At 34.2% G+C, this 9,563-nt stretch overlaps 1 pseudogene; it reads right to left on the bottom strand.

Moving 5' to 3' along the window:
- Window positions 1–1,230: 1,230 nt before the first annotated feature.
- LOC105516460 lies at window positions 1,231–2,319 on the bottom strand (annotated as a pseudogene).
- Between the last annotated feature and the right edge of the window lie 7,244 nt (window positions 2,320–9,563).

Raw genomic sequence — 9,563 nt, forward strand, 5'->3', positions numbered from 1 at the left:
GGATGTGTTAAAGTAAAATAAATTGGCTAAAAGTCATGGCCACTTGTATGAAATTCAGTCTCTTCACTGCAAATTTGATTGGTATGAGGCTGTGGGATAGAGTTATAAATGGGGTCTTCAGAGTCATTACAGAAATAAGAGATCTGAGAAAATCTTCTTCATTGAAGACGTGGGAATTACAAGTATTATTTTTAGACTAGGTAAAACTGAGAAAAAAATACATACAATCTGAAATATAGTAAAGGGCTAAATAAAAGGCAGTTTTCTCTCTTTCCATTTTTTGCTGAAGATCCCTTCTTTATAATTAGGAACAAATTATTCTTAAGGACTCCAGAACAGTTCACTAACATTTGTCTGTTAAATTAAGTAACTATGCAATTATAGATACTAAATTCACCATAAGTAATTAAGGGAGAACAATGTCATAGAATTCCAATCATGCAAAGTAATTTTGCAGAGAGGATAACCAAAATGAAGCCTATTGTTTATGCAATAAAATGTAAACATAGTCACATTTTAAAGTCTCTAAACAGGTTAACAAGATGAGAAGGAAATGGGGTCCAGAGAGCAGTTATTGTTGATGTAAAAGCATGCATTCCCATAAGTGGTAAAATGAAGAAATAGTCTTCAGCAAGAAAAAAAAATCTAGTAGGATCAGATGAAATTGGAGAAATTATTAATAGCAGAGGGAAGGGTCATAAAGGAATATCACCAAGCCTAATAAGTCACAGGGGGAAACACCCTCCCAAAAGTCATCTAAACATTTAAAGATAACTGACTAGAAAGTTCTCCAGATTTTCAGTGGCAATGAGGCAAAAGGTTTTATTCAATATATGTCAAAAAACATTTATTAAATATTTATCAAATGGCAAATACTACACTAAGCACTGAGCATGAAATAATCATAAGACATTTATAATCCCTGCCCTGTAGAAGCTAATATTTTAGTGGGGAAGAAAGGCAAGTAGGCAGATATTTCCAGTCTCAACTCATTTTAGGAGTTTGCCAAGTAAAATCCCAGACCTATAAGCTCCAAAAAGCTATAGCATATATATATATATTTTTTTTTTCCTGCAAAATGCTCTATTTCCATTTGCTTCAAAGCTTGGGAAAGGGCTCCAAGGTGCTTAAAAAGCTGCCTAGTTGCTGGAGGCAGAGTTTTAGGCAGAAGCCCTGATACTCTAAGAGAGGACCTTGAGAAGTCCTAGGTTCAGTAGGCTCCTAGTCATGCTAAAGGCGAGCCTTTGCATGAGATATTCTCCCAGTCAGGCCTGGGGCACGACTGGCCTGTGGAGGTTGGCCACCCATCTTCTTGAGGAGTTTCATTTCCTCAGCTAGGAAGTGGCTCTCCAGGAAGTCACAGAGACGAAAACCTGTGTGGCCAAACCCAGTGCATGAAGATCCAAAAGGTCCTGGTTCATGTTCTTCTCCAGGGCTATGACCCCTTCCAAGACATACAGGGTTTTACCCCACTCATTTTGAGATTGCTTCTGAACATCCTGAAAGAGAGCATGGCCCCCAAGCTGGTTTTGCACCTTCAAGAGTTGTTCTGAACCCTCACACCTCTCCTTGGCCAATTCACAGATAAAGTGGCCCATGCCTTCCAGAGCCAAATTGTTATGGTTGAAAAGAAGTTCAGAGAAAGGTAGGTGTTGGAGGGCTGCAGATGCAAATTGATCAGGTGGTTGATGGCTGCTTCCACCTTGGTGGAATATTTTTTTTTATTTCAACTTATATTTTAGACAAAGGTTACTTGTGCACGTTCATTTCATGAGTAAGTTGCACCCAAGTACTCAGCATAGTATCCAATAGGTGGTTTTTCAACTCACACCCTCTGCCCTCTCTATGCTCCCTAGTAGTGTGCAGTGTCTGTTGTTCCCATGATTATGTGCATGTGTGCTCAATGTTTAGCTCCCACTTATAAGTGAAAACATGCTATATTTGGTTTTCCGTTCCTTCATTAATTTGCTTAGGATAATGGCCTCCAGTTGCATCCATGTTGCTGCAAAGGACATGACTTGATTCTTTTTTATGGCCGTGTAGTATCTCATGATATATGCATATCACATTTACTATATCCGATATATCATTGATGGGGCCCTGGGTTGATTCTATGTCTTTGGTATTGTGAATAGCACAGAGATGTACATACAAGGACATGTGTCTTTTTCCTTTGGGTACATATCCAGTAATGGGATTTCTGGGTCAAATGGTAGTTCTCTTTTAAGTTCTTTGAGAAATCTCCAATATACTTTCCATAGTGGCTGAACTAATTTATACTCCTTGGGTTGAATAATTCTGACGAATCTGGGAGCTCATGGTTGGTCATCAAGAAGGCCACAAAACGGTATTGGCTGGTCCCAGAAGCAGGAGATGGCTGAGAAGATAGTCTTGGAGTTTGCAAGTGGAGAGGAGATTGGAGGTTGGTCAAAGGTTGGAAGAGAGGGAGTCCCCAGGTATGTTCTGTCAAAATACTGTTAAAGCAAGAGCCAGATCTGTGGAACCTCTCAGAATGCTGCTGAATCTAGAGATTTGTGATGTCTTAATTTTGTTTTGTTTTGATTTATCATACATGGTGACTTCGCAATACCTTAGTTTATTGTATTATTGGTACATAGTGGGTTTTAAATATTCATTGAATGACTGTGTAATGAAATGAAAAGGGAAATATTATTCAGATTAAAGGAAAATGATTTTGCTTTTTATGGAAATATTATCTAAACTTTACGCCATCTATCCTATTAGTAAAAAAGTTGTGTACACAACCTCACCATAAGTATATGTATTTTATGTCCATCTACTGCTGTGCTAATCTGTTAAGAACATTAGAGAGTTTAAGCAAAATAAAGATAAAAATACATGAACATATAAATTCTAATGTTTTTCTACTTATAGTCTGATAAATTTTTGTACTTATCTCCTGGGGTGCATGAAATTAGTTTGTTTTATTTTGTTTTGTTTTAGGGCTCAAATATAGTGTAAAAATAGTATCTGACTTCATATGGCACAATGGAAATTTAAGGTGACTTTTTTCTGTAATCCTAAAAGTGAGGGCTAGAGAAATACATGTTGTGAAATTGGTAAAAACAAGTTAATGGTCTGGTACATTTCAGTTGGGCAAAACAGGTCAGGAAACGCACATGTGAAAAGACAGTTACAATGGTATTGGTTGGATCTTCAGGTGAGTTAATTCCCAATTTTTAGGTAAAGGAATACCCTTCTTAAAGATAGTGTTTATAGGAAAAAAAAATGTTTCCTGGTCAAATACATTAGGTTGTCTAACCTTTGAACATATTTATACAATTTTGTCTTTTACTGTAGATTTCTCAGAGCCCAATTAACTAATACGTGCTAAAGACAATATAGGAAAAAAAGAATGAAATGCATTTCTAAATTAGTGAAACATTATTAACAAACAGAAATTGTGCTTAATTCGATGTCTACTTTTACTGGAGTTTTCTTGTAAAAACAATCTGGTTACATTATTTCATGATTCTCTCCAAGATGACTTGGTTGACAATGTGGTAAACATACTCATATAGTAAAGGATATGTACCATTAGCATCTCTGAGATAAAGGCCAGGAAACCCTGCCCTTGAAAGTCAACGAAAAGAAAACTCCAACTAATGCTACCTGATGGCTTGAAGACCCAGTTTGAAAAGCTCTCCTTACTATTTTATGAGTGTCATTAGACCCTACCGACCTCTGTCATCTATTATGGAGACCCTATGTGCCTTTAATTATGTGTACTGGTGTTCCTAATACTTTCAGGAATGGTTTTCGGCCATGCCTGAAAGTGAACTGGCTGGAGTTATAGGAAACCTCAAAAACAGGTCCCGGATTCTTCCAAAGCACAGAATACTCAGAACAGGGAAAACAAATAGAAAAGGGCTGTAGCACATTCCTAGTGCTTCCTGTATGGAGGAATCTAAGGTCAATTTCCCAGGTCTCTCATCCCTTCAGCCAGTCGCCTACTTTCAAACCTGGTGACTCATAAAGACATTAGGATACAAGTGCGTATTAGTAAATTTGATATCGGGCATCTATGACAATAGAATAGATGAAATTTTCCAGATGGATCCAAAGGCAGTAAGGATGTTCATCCACACGATCTAGTTTCATCTCTGGCAACTGTTTTATTTTTGTTGTCATCATCTCAAGTCATACACGGGGGTCACAGCACGATCAAGATTTCACCACCTTTATCATGAATAATCTTAGAAGAAAGACTCATTACAATAATTTCATAAACTCCTATTTTTGAGGCATATCATTTTAGATTAGATCATGTGTCATCTTTGAGCAACCACTGTGACCAGGGAGATTCAATGCTGTGATTAGTACTATAATATTTTCGATATTGAATGTGTGAAAGAAGTTAAATATACCCACACCAAATGTGCTGTGATTCAGGGAGAGATGTTTCCTATTGAAATATCACAGTCTGTTATCTTAAAGCAGAATAGATGATGAGTAATCCAAATTAAGAGATGTCCTTTACAAAGGGAAATCCTATGACATTGTTTCTTTGAGAAACTGTCATCAGAATGATACCCACTTTCATTATAATATCGCTGTTAATGGGGAACAAAAGTTTGATATAGGTTGACATGTTTCAGGGTTTATCTTCCTTCCTTCCTTCTTTTTTTTTTTTTTTTTTTTTGAGGTCTTGCTCTGTCACCCAGGCTGGAGTGCAGTGACACTATCCTGACTCACTACAGCCTCTGCCTTCCAGGCTCAAGTCATCCCCCCACATCAGCCTCCTAGGAAACCGAGATTACAGGTGCATGCCACAATGCTTAGCAAATTTGTTAATGTTTTGTAGAGATGAGATCTCACTGTATTGCTTAGGATGGTCTCAACTCCTGGACTCAAAGGATTCTTTTACCTCCCCCAAAGAGCTGGGATTACAGGTGTGAGCCACTGTGCCTGGCCCATATTTTCTTATGGAAGAGATTTTGCTTAATTTTCCGTACAAATTTGTCATAGATCTACCAACTGTCGAAAATACATTGTTTTTCAAATGCAATGACAATTTCATTTTATAGGGTTTTCCATCACATAAATATTAATATTTTATATACTTAAGAAATGGAATTGAGACTATCCCATTAGGGGCAAAACTTCATGAACATCTAATGTGTTTCTTTTCTATCTGTGTCAGTTTTCCTCAAATGCCATCCTTTTGAACTGAGCATTAGCAAATCATTCATGCTTTGTGACATTATATGCTTCTGAAATTCAGAGATCACAGCAACTGAAGAAGGGAAGACCTTTAAAATGACCACTAAGTCAAGCTTATGACCTTCTGCCACAGCAGGAACTTAAAAAAAAATTCATAGCACTGATCTTTATAGTGGGGAAATATTTATACTATTAAAGTTATGATACCATGTTGAAACATAAAATCATTTTCAATTGTTGATGAATTTTAGAACATATTTAATTGAAAAATATTTGCACTTCTATTATGTTATTTTAATCTAATTTATTTTAATAATGCAATATGAATTACCTAGCAGTCATTACTTCACAGCAGAAATGGAAAATGTTATCTAATAAAATTGCATTCAATTAAATATGTTTTATGTATAATTGCACATATAAAAAATAGATTAACTTGAATATTTACAAATGTGGAGCATATGTGTAAGAGTAACAGAGGAAAACTAGTAACTAGATGATGTTTTTCAATGATTTTGTTCATTCTAAATTATTATTTTGAATTTTCTTTTTAAGTTACTGATACTCTGTATAATTACTTTTCCTTTGATTTTCTTCCAGGAATAAAGTGAATATGTTCAATATTATTTAATCTTGTATGTGATAATCTATGTTAAATCAAACCTTAGAATTCTAGTTCATTAAGCTATCACTACAAAATGTTTTTAACCTCTAAAATATTAAATATTTGTATTTAACATAATTCTCTCTTATTAAAGTACTGGTCAAACAGCATGTTTTAAGTAATTGCTGTGAAAACTCTGTCACATTCCATATTGATCACTTTTTTTTACATTAAACAGGTTATTTCAAAAAGCATAACTGATATTTGCACAAATTTTTTCTCTTTTCATAATTAACCCTCCTTGGCATTTGATCACAAAAATGAGCTCTATATGAACTCACCAAATTCTATTTGTCTGAATTTTATCCTTTCTGAAACTAGCATTATGTAAATTTAATAAATATAGGTACATAAATAGTATTATAAAAAATAAATTGTAAGAAAACCCTTTGAATTTACTTGAAACCCATTTACCAGTGTTTTACAAAGAATCTGCAGTATACAACTTCACAGAAACTTACAAAAGAAAATCTTAGTTTTCTAGGACCTCCATAACAAAATTCCACAAATGTTGTGGCCTAAAACAGCAGAAATGTACTGTCTTACAATTCTGGAGTCTAAAAGTCCACAATCAAGGTATCAGCATGACCATGCTCTCTGTGAGACTCCAGATAGAATTCTTCCTGGCCTCTTCCTAGCTCTGGTGGTTGCTATCAATGATTGGCATTACTTGGCTTGCAGCTGCATCAGTCCAATGTCTGCTCCATCATTACCTGACCAGCTTCACATCATCTTCCCTGTGTGCATGTCTGCTTTGTGTTCAAATTTACCTCTTTCATGAGGACACCAGTCATATAATATTAGATCCCACCTTAATCACATCATTTTAACTTCATTACCTCTGTGCTAAAATCTAAATGTTTGTGTCCTCCTCACATTCATGTTTTAAATTCTAATCCTGAATGGGATGGTATTAGGAGGTGGGGCCCTGGGAGGGTGATTAGATCACGAGGTAGCGCGCTTATTATTGGGGTTAGTACCTTTATAGAAGAGACCCCTAGCTAGCCCCCTCCAGCAAGTGGGGACACAGCTAGAAGTTAGTACCTGTGAGGAAACTGGTTTTCACTAGACGCCACTGGTGCCTTGATATTGGGCTTCCCAGCCTGCATATCTGTGAAAAACAAATCATTGCTGTTTATTAGCTACTCAGTTTTTGGTATTTTATTTTAACTGCCCACATAGTGTAAGACACTATATGAAGACCCGATTTCCAAAGAAAGTCACATTTTAAGGTACTGGGCTTAGGACTTCAACATATTTATTTATTATTTATATATTTATTTATTTATTTTGAGTGACACAGTTAAATCAATAACAGGATCCCACAGAAGGGCATGCAATGATGTCAAAAAAAAAAAAAAAGGATATACTAATAACCTGACAACAATACTAGGGCCTGAGATCAATGAATCCTCATTCCAAACATTAAAAATAAGGTAAGAAAGAAAGAAGAAAAAACTAAGAGTAGGAAAGAAGAAAACACTCTCAGCATAAATAAAAGGAAGAAATACCTTATAAATCTCAATGATACATGATGAAATACTTGATATCATGATAGAATTAATATTTAATATCCATAATGACTCCTAGCTATCAATAAAGAAATCAGTAGTAAAATGATTATTTTAAAATAACAATCTTTTTTTTTTTTAAATGGCTTCTCACTGTCGCCCAGGCTGGAGTGCAATGGCATGATCTCAGCTTACTAAAACCTTTGCCTCTCAGTTGCAAGCAATTCTCCTGCCTCAGCCTCCTGAGTAGCTGGGATTACAGGCATGCACCACCATACCACGCTAATTTTTGTATTTTTAATGGAGACTGGGTTTCATCATGTTGGCAAGGCTGGTCTTGAACTCCTGACCTCAAGTGATCCACCCACCTTGGCCTTCCAAAGTTCTGGGATTACAGGTGTGAACCATCACGCCTGGCTCCATTATTAATATTTTATTTTTAATATATTATAGATTACATGCTGTTAAAGAGATAGCAAATTTTACATACAATTTTACATATTTGGAAAAATACTAAAAACCTTTTATATATAAATGGTCTTTATGGTGTTTACTCTATCAGGAAAATAGGTTATTGAAAAGCATATTATTTCCCTGTGGTGTTAAATGAATTTAATGTAGCATTATTATGCTTCCATTTCAATTTTGAAATTTGTTTTCTTGAAACAATATGAAATGTTTCTTGTCATCTAACTTTAAAGAAAGCAAAAGTTAACACACAATGATGAGAATAATGTGAAAATACAAAAATGTATAAAGAAGCAAATAATTAGAATGCATACAAGTCTTTGGAAAGTTTCTCAGAGTAACATTGTAAATGATAGCCCTGAGCAAAATATCATACAGTGTTCTGAAGTGTCTTAAACAGATGCATTCTTATGAAATATGAAACAATTATTTTTTAAAAAACAGCTAATTTTTCTATTCAGTTATCAAGGATTATGAAAATGTAAAAAATCATTTTAATGACTACATACAAGCTTTTTTTTGCAATACTCATTGCAGTCAGAAATGCCATTTTACACCTAGTTCTAGTAGTTCTGACTACTTTATCACATCTGAGATTTCTCTAAGTAAACTGAATACAGAAAGGAAGCATTCTAATATTTATTCAAATATGATAATCCATCACGCTAGTTTAAAATCTTTTAATAGCTCCTTGTTTTCCCAATTTTGACATTGCTAGCCCTTGGTTCTCTGACCCAGTTTCCCCCCTTTTTCCCTAGCCTAGTTACTGAATTAAACATCTAGCCATAGGGAATGATTTGAAGTTTTCAGAAAGTACCTATTTTAACTTGATACTTTTGCAAAATTTATTTACTGTGACTTAAACAGCATTAACCAATCTTTCTCTAATTTTCACAGAAATGATTTTTGTTCACTTTTTATATTTCTTATTAGACATAATCTAATTCAGCATTCTCAGTAAATGACCCAAGATTGCAGCAGCTTCTGCTTATCTACCTTTTCAGAGTACTCTATAACATACCGTTTATCACACACTATTGAAACTAACCACAATCTTGTATTCTTCCTTATACAGTACCATCTAATAGAGAACAAGCCTGTGTCTTACTTATTATTTTATTTCCAGAATCTAAACACAGTATGACCTATGGCATGGGCTCAATAAATAAATGTGTGCATACGCTTTCATTTCTAATATTATTTTTTTCTGTTTCTAACACATATGTGAATATGAATGATTTTAAAACAATAATTCTTCCAAAAATTTTTAACTTAATTAAATTACAAACATAATTTATTTCATCTGTAGTCAAAATTATACAAAAGTGTTTCAATTTATAATACACTTAATTTTAATCTATTAAATTTATTATTATACACATAAAATATTCATTTTCTTGATAAATACATGGAAAACACTTAAAAAATATGAACCTCCAATTGGTTTTCTGGAATTCTATCTTTTACTCTGTAATCCATAAGATTTATACAAAAGTAATAACTATATTCCATCTTAGCATTTATTTAAAATAGTATGTATTCCTTATCTCAGCAAAAGACATTTACAGTACATGCAAATGTAAATGATATATTTTTTTTATACAGAGTAGGGTGGATTCAAGGGATTTTACTTAAAGAAAATGATTGTTTAAATTTGTAAAACCTGTAATCCCTTTTCTACTAAATGCCAAATTTTGGCAGGAAACCAACGTACAAAAATTGATGTAATAAATTAT

Source organism: Colobus angolensis, unplaced genomic scaffold (genome assembly GCF_000951035.1).
Source record: "Colobus angolensis palliatus isolate OR3802 unplaced genomic scaffold, Cang.pa_1.0 Scaffold281, whole genome shotgun sequence".
NCBI lineage: Eukaryota > Metazoa > Chordata > Mammalia > Primates > Cercopithecidae > Colobus > Colobus angolensis.